We start from the raw sequence: 14,000 nt of genomic DNA, 5'->3' as shown, positions 1-14,000 counted from the left end.
CAAACAGAGAATCTTAAAGTAAACAAGGGAGAAACAAGTAATAACATAGAAGAGAGCCCCAGTATGGCTAGCAGCTGACTTCTCAACAGCAACACTAGCCAGAAGGGAATGGCAAGAAATATTACAAGTCATGAAAAGCAAATGCCTGCAACCGAGATTACTCTACCCTGCAAGGCTCTCAATTAAAATGGAAGGTGAAATAAGGAGTATCACAGACAAAAGAAGCCTAAAAGAATACACCTCCACCAAACCAGCATTGCAAGATATGCTAGAGGGACTGCTTTAAAAAGACGAAGAAAAAGAGTGAGAAAGAAAGGAACACAGATTTACAAAGAGAAAAAATGAATAAGTGCCTATCAATAATAACCTTAAATGTAAATGGATTAAATGCGCCAATCAATAGACATAGGGTAGCTGAATGGATTAGAAAACATAACCCACACATATGCTGCCTACAAGAGACCCACCTCAGAACAAAGGACCTACACAAACTGAAAGTAAAGGGATGGAAAACAATATCCCTTGCATATGGACAAGGAAAGAAAGCAGGGGTTGCAATACTTACATCAAACAAAATAGATTTCAAAACAAAGGCCATAAAAAGAGACCCAGAAGGACACTTCATAATACTCAAAGGAAAAATCCATCAAGAAGACATAAACATTGTAAACCTATATGCACCCAACATAGGAGCGCCCACATATATAAGCAAAATCCAGGAGGACTTCAAGAAAGACATAGGCAGCAACACACTGATAGTAGGGGATTTTAACACCGCACTGTCAACAATGGATAGATCATCCAAACAAAATATAACAAGGAAGGATACTGTGGAAATGAATGACACATTAGATCAAATTGACTTAATTGACATATACAGAACCTTTCATCCCAAAGAAGCAAAATACACATTCTTTTCAAATGCACATGGAACTTTTTCAAAGATAGACCACATGACAGGACACAAAACAAGCCTCAACGAATTCAAGAAAATTGATATCATAATAAGTATTTTCTCAGACCACAAGGGCTTGAAACTAGAAACCAATCTCAATGGATTAGACAACATGACCTGCACATATGCTGTCTACAAGAGACCCACCACAGAAAAAAGGACCTACACAGACTGAAAGTAAAGGGATGGAAAACAATACTCCAAGTAAATGGCCAGGAAAAATAAGTCAGGGTAGCAATACTTATATCAGACAAAATAGATTTCAAAACAAAGGCCATAAAAAGAGACCCAGAAGGAAAAAACTCAAAAACATTCACACTCATGGAGACTGAATAGCATGCTGTTAAACAATGAATGGGTCAAAAATGAGATCAAAGAAGAAATCAAAAGTTTCTGGCAACAAATGAATATGAACACACAGCAGTCCAAAACCTATGGGACACTGAAGGCAATCCTGAGAGGGAAGTTCATAGCAATACAGGCCTACCTAAAAAAGACAGAAATATTTCAAATAAACAACCTAACCATACAGCTTCAAGAACTGGAGAAACAACAACCAAGTCCAGAGTGAGTAGAAGGATGGAAACAATCAAGATCCAAGCAGAATTGAATGACATGGAGACTAAAAGAACAATACAAAGGATCAACAAGTCCAGGAGCTGGTTCTTTGAAAAGATAAACAGAATGGACAAGCCTTTAAGCAGACTCATCAAGAAAAAAAGGGAGAGGACCCAAATAAATAATATCAGAAATGAAAGAGGAGAAATAACAACTGATACCACGGAAATATAAAGGATTGTAAGAAATTACTATGAACAATCATATGCCAAAAAATTTGAAAACCTGGATGAAATGGACAAATTTCTAGAAAAAGATAACCTTCCAACACTGAATGAAGAAGCAGCAGAAAGTCTGAACAGACCGATAACAGCTGGTGAAATTGAAGCAGTAATCAAAAAACTACCAACACACGAAAGTTACCAGACAGTTACACAGGAGAATTTTACAGAATATTTAAGGAAGAGCTAAGCCCTGTGCTTCTCAGACTATACCAAAAAATTCAAGAAAGGGAAGCCTCCCAAACTCTTTTTATTAGGCCAGCATCATCCTAATCCCAAAACCTGATAAAGACACAACAAAGAAAGAAAACTATAGGCCAACATCACTGATGAACATAGACACCTAAATCCTCAACAAAATATTGGCAAACTGCATCCAGAAATACATTAAAAACATCATCCACCATGATCAAATGGGATTCATCCCAGGGACTGAAGGATGGTTCAATATCTACAAATGAATAAACATAATACATCACATAAAAGGAAAGACAAAAATCACATGATCGTATCAACAGATATGGAAAAAGCATTTGATAAGGTACAGCACCCATTTATGATAAAAACATTCAGCAAAGTGGGAGTAAAGGGGGCATACCTTAACATAATAAAGGCCATATATGAAAAACCTACAGCCAACATCATATTCAATGGGCAAAAATTAAAAGCTTTCCCACTAATATCGGGAAATAGACAAGCGCTTTCACCACTTCTACTCAACATAGTATTGGAAGCCCTAGCCACAGCAGAGAAGAAAAAGAAATAAAAGGCACCCAAATTGGAAATAAGGAAGTAAAATTGCATTGCTTGCAGATGACATGATAGTGTACATAGAAACCCTATAGACTGCACCAAAAATCTACTCGACCTAGTAAGTGAATTTGGCAAAACAGTTGGATACAAAGTCAATATTCAGAAAACAAGATTCTTGCACACCAACAATCAAATATCAGAATCTGAAATCAGGGAAAAAAATCCCATTTACTATAGCAACAGGAAAAATAAAGTACCTAGGAATAAACTTAACCAAGGAGGTAAAAGAACTACACAACACTGAGGAAAGAAATTAAGGAAGACACAAATAAATGGATGCATATTCCGTGTTCATGAACTGGAAGAATTAACATCATCAGAATGTCCATACTACCCCAAGCAATTTCTAGATTCAATGAAATCTCTATTAAAATACCAAAGACACATTTCACAGATGTAGAACATTTAAAGAATTTGTATGGAACCATAAACAATCCCGAATAGCCGTAGCAATTTTGAGAAAAAAGAATACAGTAGGGGGGATCACTATACCTGACATCAAACTATATTACAAGGCCACTGTAATCAAAACAGTCTGGTACTGGCATAAGAACAGACACATAGGTCAATGGAACAGAACAGAGAGCCCAGAAATAAACCCATGTCTCTGGTCAATTAATATTCAACAAAGGGGGCAGAAGCATAAAATGAAGTAAAAATAACCTCTTCAACAAGTGGCATTGTATGATCTGGACAGCTATATGAAAAAAAATGAAATTTGACCACCAGCTTATACCATATACAAAAATAAACTCAAGATGGATGAAAGATTTATATGTAAGAAGCGACACCACAAAGGTCCTAGAGGAGAACATAGGCAGGAAACAACTCCATGCAGCATTATTTTCACCAGTGTGTCCCCTAGAGCAAAGGACATAAAGGAAAGAATAAACAAATGGGACTTCATCAAAATAAGAAGCTTCTGCACAATTAAAGAAAACATCAGCAAAATGAAAAGTGAACCAGCTGTATGGGAAAATATATTTGCCAATGATACCTCAAACAGGGGCTTGATCTCCAAAATATATAAACAACTCACATGACTCCACTCCAGGAAAACAAACAGTCCAATTAAAAAATGGACAAAGGACCTGAACAGACATTCCTCCAAGGAGGACATACACAGGGCCCAGAGACATGTGAAAGGATGCTCAGCATCACTAGCCATCAGAGAAATTCAAATTAAAACCACACTAAGGTACCATTTCACACCGGTCTGAATGGCCATCATAAACAAATCAACAAATAAGTGCTGGCGAGGTTGTGGAGAAAAGGGAACCCTAGTACACTGTTGGTGGGAATGCAGACTGGTGCAGCCACTGTGGAAATCAGTGTGTAATTTCCTCAAAAAGCTAAAAGTGGAACTGCCTTTTGACCCAGCAATTCCACTGCTGGGATTATACCCTAAGAATCCGGAAACACCAATTCAAAAGAACCTAAGGACCCCAATGTTCATAACAGCACAATTTACAACAGCCTAGTGCTGAAAGCAACCTAAGTGCCCATCAATAAATGAGTAGATCAAAAAACTATGGTACATTTACACAATGGAATACTATGCAGCAGAAAGAAAGAAAGAGCTCCTACCCTTCGTGACAGCATGGATGGAACTGGAGAGTATTATGTTAAGTGAAATAAACCAGAGGGTGAAAGACAAATACCATATGATCTCACCTATAAGTGGAACCTAATCAACAAAACAAACAAGCAAGAAAAATATACCAGCAATATTGAAAGAAAAAACAAATCAACAGTAATGAGAGGGGAGGTGGGAGGGGGTAACAGGGAAAGAAGGGGAAGGGTCAAATCAAGGAACATGTATAAAGGACCCATGAACTAAGCCAAAGTGGGGAAGGATTGAAGGTGGGAGGTGGGTGTGGGTGGGGCAGGGGAAAGTGGTGGCAGGAAAATGGAGACAAATGTATTTGAACAATAATTAAAATTCAAAAATACTTAAAAATAAAAAAGAACTGAAAAAAAAGACATGGTGTATATACTCAACTTTTTGTTTACTTATGGAACCTTTACCACATGTCTCCCTTTTTATCATGGACTTTTTATTTTGTTTTGCACATTCTCCCATTTTGCCTTATTATTTCTCTACATCTTTCTTTCTGGATATTTGGACCTCTAGACCTCTCTCACTCTGGCCTCTCTCCCTTTCCAAATACTTTTCCACCTTTTCAGCATTTCCTTCTTTCCATCACATTATCACAGCTAACTGGGGTATGGGCAGTGAAGATCATCCTAAAGGATCAGTACTGAACCCTCTGCCACTTAGCACTTCCATTGATCATTTAAATGGTGATAATTAATAGTAATTCCATATAGCATGGGATGGCTACAATCTAGGAAAATTACATTAAAACTAAAATTTCTAACAAAATAGGAAAACGAATGGATAAGAACAGATGCTTTGCAGGATACTTGTAATTATTTTAGGGAAGAAAATCTGCTTAAGAGCAGGGAGACACAGGCTGGGCTTTAATAAGTAATGTAGCAGGAAATAATAGAAAAGAATAGAGGACTAGAGTGATTCCCTTTCTAAACATGAGTCAGGAAAGTAGCACATTTGAAAATATGTTTAATATTGTCATATATGAACAACATTACAAAATTACTAACCATAAATTTATCCTTCCTTTATTCTCAACATTGGTTAGGTCTAGTTACAGTAATGTTTCTCTTTTGGTTGTTTATATGTCTTTAAATTTATTTTAAAATTATAGTTCACATGTTACAATATTATATTAGTTTCAGGTGTGCAGAACAGAGACTAGACATTTACATACTTTTAGAGGTAATCACCACAATAAATCTAGTAACCATCTGTTACCTGGCTGTTCACATTTTAAAATGTGTATGTCTTGGCCAAAATGGAGGCGTAGGTAGAAATGCTTTGCTTCCTTGCACAACCAAAAGCAAGCATAACACTCAATTTAAAAACCAAAACCACCAGAACTGACAGAAAAACAAATTGCATGGAAGTCCAACAACCAAGGAGTTAAAGAAACATTCATTCAGACTGGTAGGAGGGGCAGAGACAGGCAGCCAAGGTGGAGAGGATGGGAGGCAAGGCAGCGGCCTGCATGGGCAAGACACAGGATGGCTGACTGGTGCAGCCCAACATTCACATGAGGATAAGCTGGGAGGAACAATTGTATAAGCTGGGGGGAAAAACATTAAAAATGCAACTTTATGAATAAAGTATTTCTGTCCAAAGCATAAATACACCCTTACTACATTACAAAAAAAAAATTATTCTGCAAGAGATCTAGTGAACAGATTATCTACCAGGGGTGTCCAGCCTTTTGGCCTCTCTGAGCCACACTGGAAGAAGTTGTCTTGGGCCATACATTAAATACACATATGCTAACTAAAACAAAAAAATCTTATGTTTTAAGTAAACTTATGATTTTGTGCAGGGCTGCATTCATAGCCATCCTGGGCCACATGAGGTCTGCCGGCCATAGGTTGGACACCCCTGAAAGAGCATCTTACAATTCAGATTTTCAGAACTACTGATTTTTCAAAAACAGTGCACATCTCCTAGTTGTTTTAGGTAATAAAGTACTTCCAATTAGAAACTGGTAGGCTAATTTGGGGTAACTTCATACACCTAAAATATGCTCTTATGATTTCTCTAAATTCCCATTGTTCCCTGAACAAGTTTATAAGCATATGACAGGAAACCAGGGGGGAGGTGGGAGCTATGTGTGGAGAGCACAAGAAAGTTCAAGCACCTGGAGTTTGTTCATTTAGTTCACTGACGATTCTCTCCACAAAAAAGGTAACAATTATTATCACATTGTTCTCTTGTTTACTTATTAAAACGTGAATAACTATGATGGACTAGGCAAAGAATTAAATTAATCCAATAATTTCACATCTTATTCTCATTTGAAAGGACATTAATATCATTGTACCTTGTTTCCTCACACATAAAATTAGTGTGCTGAAGGGCATTGAATTGCCTCAATGATCTGTGAGGTCTCTTTCAATGCTAAAACTATGTTTCTGTGGTCTTTCCAGGCTGAGAGTGCTGCCTGTGCACTGGAGTCAAAGCCTGGCTCTGTCACCTCCTTAGTGTGGGACTTCGGGCAGGTTACCTAATTCCCACTGGAACCAGCTTCCTTGTGTTATTGCCATCATCATAATTCTTTTTTGGTGCACTCTGTTGGGCAAGCTATTTAACCCACATCTATTCTCTCATTATGAGATGCCATGTACAGGACTTAAGAGCATATGTGTATAGTATCTGTAAAGATTGCCTAGCATAATTCTTCACAATGTCTCTCATAGGAGAGCCTTGATGGAGTTAAACCCATCCTTGCTATTGTCTTTGGAGAGGCTCCTCACCCATTTCAAACTAATGTCACACACAATTTCCCATGAAAATAAAGGACAAAAGCTGAGAAAATTGTTAGTTTAATGCTTTGAAGTTTGACGCAGGCTTTGCTTTGCAAGATTTTTTCATCTTTTATCACTCATTGTGAATAAATCATCTGGCATGCATATTAGCTGTCTGTGGTCCCAAAGTCAAGGCTCAAAATAAATGGATATGAACTTAACAAAAAACACTTGCTTTTTTCAGAAATACAAATGGCTGCATCAAATAGCCAGACAAATGTTTATGAGGGCCTGGAACTCTTTTGGGATATTTTCAACCTCTTTCCCATTATTATTTTAATTGTCTATTAACAATTAAAATCTGCCAAAACAAGATCCACGTTTTTCTTGAAGTTTTTTCTTTTAAACTGTATATCCTCACCCTACTCTAGGTATAAATTAACTATCTAGCACGTGAAAATGGTAATTAAATACTGAATTCAATATGTATACATATCAGAGAGTGAATCAGTAGAAAGTGTAATTTTTCCTTAGAACCAAGGGGATATACACATCACTTAGGAACCATCTAAAGATGAGATATTTATGAACATTCTAGGGCATATAACAAAACAAGTATACATGTTGTGAATTCGGTAAATACCTGTTGAATTAATGGAAACAAAAGATCTCAAACTTTGTAAGCTTTAAAACATGTTGTCTTCAATATTTTTTTTCATTGTTTGATAAGTGTACATTCTAAGAGGCATGGTAATTATTGAGTCTATCCTTGTTCCTGTTACCAACACTACAAAATTACAAAATTAAACTACATGTCTTCAGCTTACTAGAAACCTATTAACATTATGTCCTTAGACGTCTGCCAAAAGTCTACGTTGAAATGACCACATGAGGAATATTTTGGCATTTTCATAAAATTGTAATTTGATGACACTTTGTTCAATGTCTTACATAACAAGAACAACGTTGAATTCAATGGTAGGCAATATTTGTTTCTTCTGATAGATTAGTATGTTCCATTTTAGTGTTTAGTAAGAACTATGAAACTTATAGCTCATTTTTTACTAAGAAATCCAGAGGTAAGTTTTTTACTCAGTTTTAGCATCATCATCCTTAAGTTTTCAGATTAATTACTCACCATCCCTACACTTTCCATTCCCACCACCTTGTTCATAAACTGGTTTTGTTCTTTTTCTCTTGTATTTTTTTTTAAAAATGCCTCTATACTTCACTTTAAATGACTTCAAATCTTTTTAGAAGGAATACAGATAATATACATTGTCAAACAATATAATTTTTCTTAATTTAGCAATTATTATAATTAAAGTCAACATTATGTCAGGGTACATAATATTAAAGCTCAAGCTTGACCTTGGTAAACAATACTCTACCACTAGAGGCAAAAGCCAGGGGGTGTGTTTAATTAGATATAATCTACGGACACACCTTAGTGATAGTGTATATGGTTGGTACCTCCTAACATGTCAAAAAGCTCCAAATAGAAATACATGTACTATTAATATAACGTCATATGCTCCAAACACACCTTCCTTTAATTTACACTGTAAATCATATGGCTTTATACCTAAATTTAACAATCTCAATCAGCACTGGCCATGTAGCTCAGTTAGTTGGAGCATAGTTCCATTCACCAAAAGGTTTGTGGGTTCAATCTCTGGTCAGGGTATGTACCTAGGTTTAGGGTTCTATTCCTGATTGGAGTGCATACAGGAGACAACTGATCAATGCTTCTCTCTCACCCTTCCTCTCTCTCTAAAATCAATAGAAACATATCCGTGGGTGGGGATTGAAAAAAAAAAATCTCAATCATTCCCTGGTTTATAGTCCAAAAAGAAATGTCTGACATATTTCTGTGTGTGGTCTCTGATGTTTTCATCCTCTTTGACTTTGATAAGCTGGATATTTAAGGTCATCTGGAAATATTAACCTTGGCAGTCCAGGAACTGTGAATTTTATACATACTTGTTCTTGAGAAGACCCTAATGAAGATCACTGTATTGGAGCATTCTCCTCGACTTAGTCTTAGTGACTAAGGGCATCAAAAGGGCTTAGCTATGAAAGTCACTGCGTAAGAACTGGAAAAGCCCTGTATACACACGCAGACATTTCAGTAGTACTCTTTGAAATTAGGGATGAAACCTTTTTCCAGTTACCATTAGCTATCTCTGAACTATGAATTAGCAACATATAAGAAAAAGAACATCAAGTATTATCAGTGATGAGAAATATAAAAGCAAGAACAAAAAATGAGGGCAAAGTACCTACTGGGTGCTGCCACGGGGTCATTTTTGGCCTCAGTGTAATGAGCTAGGCCTCTTCTGGGTCATTTCCATGTGTGCCATGGAAGAAGGTCAGCTCTAAAATTCATATTCTGTTGATCATTGGATCATTTCATTAAAATTAAGAAGAAATAAAGTATCTTTTCTTCCTTTTTGGCATTCTATTCAGCAACCCATGTCATTTAAGCAACTCTGTTCTTGCAAGAGGAAGTCAATCATACCTCTGACCTAGAGGAACTAGAACATGTATATGTGCTGAGAGAAGCATGTTCCTGGGAGATTATGTGAAGGGTAGGAAATCAATCCATTCCTCTAGATAAACAGTTACAAACTAAGATCATTTTAGCTCACAGAAATATTTTGTTTGGCCCACACTGTATTTTTTAAAATGTAAGCCAACATTGAAAAATTATGAAATTTCAAATATAGACAGTTTGGCAACACTGTGGCAGTGTCCCCACAGGGAAACATCTGCCAGAGCTGAGAAATGATAGCTGCTCCCTCCAGTCAGGGCAAGGGCTCTCCAGGTGGTCATAGTCCACACACATCTGCATTTGCAATGCCTACAGATGTTTTTTTGAAAGAGAGACCAAGTCTACAACTCTGCCATTTATTTATATGGCTTGCTTATTTATTTATTTATTTATTTATTTATTTATTTATTTATTTACTGATGTTATCTTTTTGCTTCTTAGTATACATTTATTTTGGATAGTGACATTAACAAAGCCTTTAGGTTTTCTTCAGTTTAGAGGGTACAGAAGAGATGGTTAGCTTGTTGGTATATCTGCGTACTCTCTCTCTTACTATAGAAACCCCAATCTTCACTGACCACATGGTGATCCAAGGAAGAGACTACATTTCTCAGCAACTCTCACCAACTGTGATCCTATAACTAATTACTTTATTAAAATTTAATCTTTATTATTTTTCCATTACCATTTAGTCCCCTTATACCCTCCTCCCCTCAGCAATCACCACACTGTTGTCCATGTCCATGAGTCCTTTTTTCTTTTTGCTCAATCCCTCCACCCCATAACCTTCTGGCCCAGATGTCATCCTGCTCTCCATTTATGACTCTGTCCCCATTTTCCTTGTTAGTTCAGTTTGTTCATTAGATTCCACATATGAATAAAATCACATGCTTTTCTCCTTCTCTGACTGGCTTATTTCACTTAGCATAATGTTCTCCAGGTCCGTCCATACTGTCTCAAAGGGTAAAATTTTCTCCTTTTTTACAGCTGAGTAGTATTCTATTGTGTAAATATCCCTTGGTTTATCCACTCATCTATTGATGGACACTAGGGTTGCTTCCTTATCTTGGTGACTACAAATAACACTGCAATGAACATAGGGGTGCTTATGTTCTTTTGAGTTAGTGTTTTGGGATCCTTCAGATATATTCCCAGAAGTGGGATTGCTGGGTCAAAAGGCAGATCCATTTTAAATTATTTGAGGTATCTCCAGACTGCTGCCCACAGTGGCTACATCAATCTGCATTCCCACCAACAATGCAAAAGGCTTCCCCTTTGTCCACATCCTCACCAACACTTGGTGTTTGTTGACTTATTGATGATACCCATTCTGACAGATGTGAGATGGTACCTCATTGTGGTTTTAATTTGCATTTCTCTGATGATTAGTGCTGTTGACCATCTTTTCATACATCTATTGACCATCTGTATGTCCTCTTTGGAGAAGTGTCTATTCAGGTCATTTGCCCATTTTTTTAAATTGGGTTGTTTGGTTTTTTGGTGTAGACAATATTTGTAAATACTTTATAAGTTTTGGATACTAACCCCTTATCAGATGTATCGGCGAATATGTTCTCCCATTCTGTAAGTTGCCTTTTTATTTTGTTGATGATTTATTTTGCTGTACAAAAACTTTTTAGTTTGATGTAGTCCCATCTGTTTATTTTTTCTTTTGTTTCCTTTGCCTGGAGAAATATATCTGATAAAAAATTGCTACAACCAATGTTTGAGATTTTGCTGCCTATGTTTCCTTAAAGGATTTTTATGGTTTCAGGCATAGCATTACTAATTACTGTTAATAATAGGTGTCCCTGCCCTTCATCAAAAGACCACAGGAATAAGCCAATGGTTGAACAAGTTAGAGTTATTGCTTGTTGCTATGAGGGAGCACACCACTGGGAGCCATGGGTATTGCAGCAAGAAAATATTAGAAAAGCTTTACTATAGGATTTGGCTTGTGTTAGGCAATTGTAAGGAGAGTTAAGGAAGCAGGGAATCTTACTCTGGATTGGATTCTGATAGGAAACAGGGGTAATTCTATGATTTGGGATCTAAAATATCAGGAGGAATGAAACATGACTAAAATTGAATTAGTAACAAAGTAACTAGTAAGTCATATTAGGCAGAGTAGATGTTTGTTGACTGCAGTTTGGTCAATATTTATATTTTTTATTTGTGTTCAGGCATAATTATCTGTAGCAATGTTTTTTTGGTCTTGTCTGATATTGGTGTCAGGTAACTCTTTCTCATAGGTAAGCAAAGTATAGCACAGAAATCTTTAAAAGACAACTTGCATGTATCATTTGCCTCTGATTCCTCTTTTCCTCTTCCAGACAGGCTGGAATGTGTGATGGCTGGAGTAGACTAGTAGGAACATGAGATGATCTTGGGAATGGAAGCTACAACAACCCTGGACCACTATTAGCTCCAGACTTTTATATGAGGGACAAACAAAAGACTACCTTTCTTTAAGCCACTATTATTTGGGGTCTTTTATTCATAGCTGAACTTATTCCTAACTGATACAGGGCTCTAATGGCCAGCGTTTTATTTTTCAGTGGATTTGTTTAAGGTTGTTTTTATTGCCTTAAGTTGGATAGATTGACAGAATGGAGAACCGATTTAAGTACCAGAACTAATTACCTTCGTAGGAATGGAAGAACATTATAAGCCTGTATTGTTTTTCTTTTAATTGAATTTATTGGGGTAACATTGCTTAACAAAGTTATATAGGTTTCAGGTGTACAATTCTCTAATATATCATCTGTGTATTTTATCATGTGTTCACCAACCCAAGTCAAGTCTTCTTCCATTACCATTTATCCCTCTATAACCTTTTCTACCTCCCCCACCCCCTTTCCCTCTTGTAATCACCATATGATTGTCTATGCCCATGAGTTTTATTTATTTTTTTGCTTAATCCCTCTACCTTTTCCACCCAGTAATGCAAGCCTCCTCCATCTGACAGCTGTCACTCTGTTTTCTGTATCTATGAGCCTGTTTCTATTTTGTTAGTTTATTTTGTTCATTAGATTCCACATATGAGGGAAATTATATGGTACTTGTCCTTCTCTGACCGACTTGTTTCACTTAGCATAATTTCTCCAGGTCCATCCATGGTGTCACAAAGGATAAGATTCCCTCCCACCTTTTTTTTTCTTACTGTCAAGTAGTATTCCACTGTCTACATGTACCACAGCCTTTTTATCCACTCATCAACTGATGGATACTTGGGTTGCTTCCAATTCTTGGCTTTTGTAAATAAAGCTGCAATGAGCACCTTCTTATAGCATACACAAGAATAAGCTCAAGATGGATCACAGACTAAAATTTCAGATTTGAAACTATAAAAATCCAAGAAGATAACATACACAGTAAAATATCAGACATTTCTCATAGCAATATTGTTTTCTGATATATCTCCTTGGGCAAGGGAAACAAAAGAAAAAAATGAACAAATGGGGCTACATCAAACTAAAAAGTTTTTGCACAGCAAAGGAAATCATCAACAAAATGAAAACAATCCACTGAATGGGAGATCACATTCGCTAATAACACATCTGATGAGCAGTGAATATCCAAAATTTATAAAGAACTTATACAACTTGCCCTTGATGGGTGGCCCAGTTAGTTGGAGTGTTGTCTTAGGCACCAAAAGGATGCCAGTTTGATCTCCGGTCAGGGCACGTGTGGGAGGCAACTGATCAATGTTTCTCTCACATATCTCTCTCTGTCTCTCAAATCAATAAATATATCCTTGGGTAAGGATTTTTAAAAAAGAATTTATACAACTCAGCATCAAAAAAACAAACAATCCAATTTTAAAAATGGGCGAAAGACCTGAAGAGACTTCTCCAAGGAGGACATACAGATGGCCAATAGACATATGAAAAGATGCTCATCATCACTAATCATCAGAGAAATGCATATTAAAACCACCATGAGATATCACCTCATACCTATCGTTAATGGCTATCATCAACAAATCAACGAACAATAAGTGTTGGAGGGGTGTGGAGAAAAGGGAACGCTCATGCACTGCTGGTGGGAACACAGATTGGTGCAGCCACTATAGAAAGCAATATGGAGTAACCTCAAAAAAATTAAAAATGGTACTGCTTTATGATCTAGTGATTCTAACTTCTGGAAATATATCAGAAGAAACCCAAAACACTAATTTGAAGAATATATGCACCATATGTTCATTGAACTGTTATTAACCTGTAGTATTATAAGTTTAAATACTACAATTTGAGTCTCCCAAGCTGGTGTACTGAGCACTGGTTTATATCTTTACCACAAAGATGTATTTCTTTGAATTTTCATTTTACTGTGTGAGTCCATATTGCCTACTGAACTCCTTGCTGTGTGGCTCAAGCGCCTAAATTTCTGTGCCCTTGGGCCCAGAAGGCTATCAAAATGAGACCTGAAATTTGCTCAGGATCAGCACATGTTTTTAGTGAATGGCTTCTGTGTTCATTAACTTTTC

Source organism: Pteronotus mesoamericanus, unplaced genomic scaffold (assembly GCF_021234165.1).
Source record: "Pteronotus mesoamericanus isolate MK-2021 breed Mesoamerican mustached bat unplaced genomic scaffold, CSHL_Meso_final scaffold_85, whole genome shotgun sequence".
Lineage (NCBI taxonomy): Eukaryota > Metazoa > Chordata > Mammalia > Chiroptera > Mormoopidae > Pteronotus > Pteronotus mesoamericanus.
The sequence above is the reverse complement of the archived record's forward strand: the minus strand, read 5'-3'. Positions refer to the sequence as shown.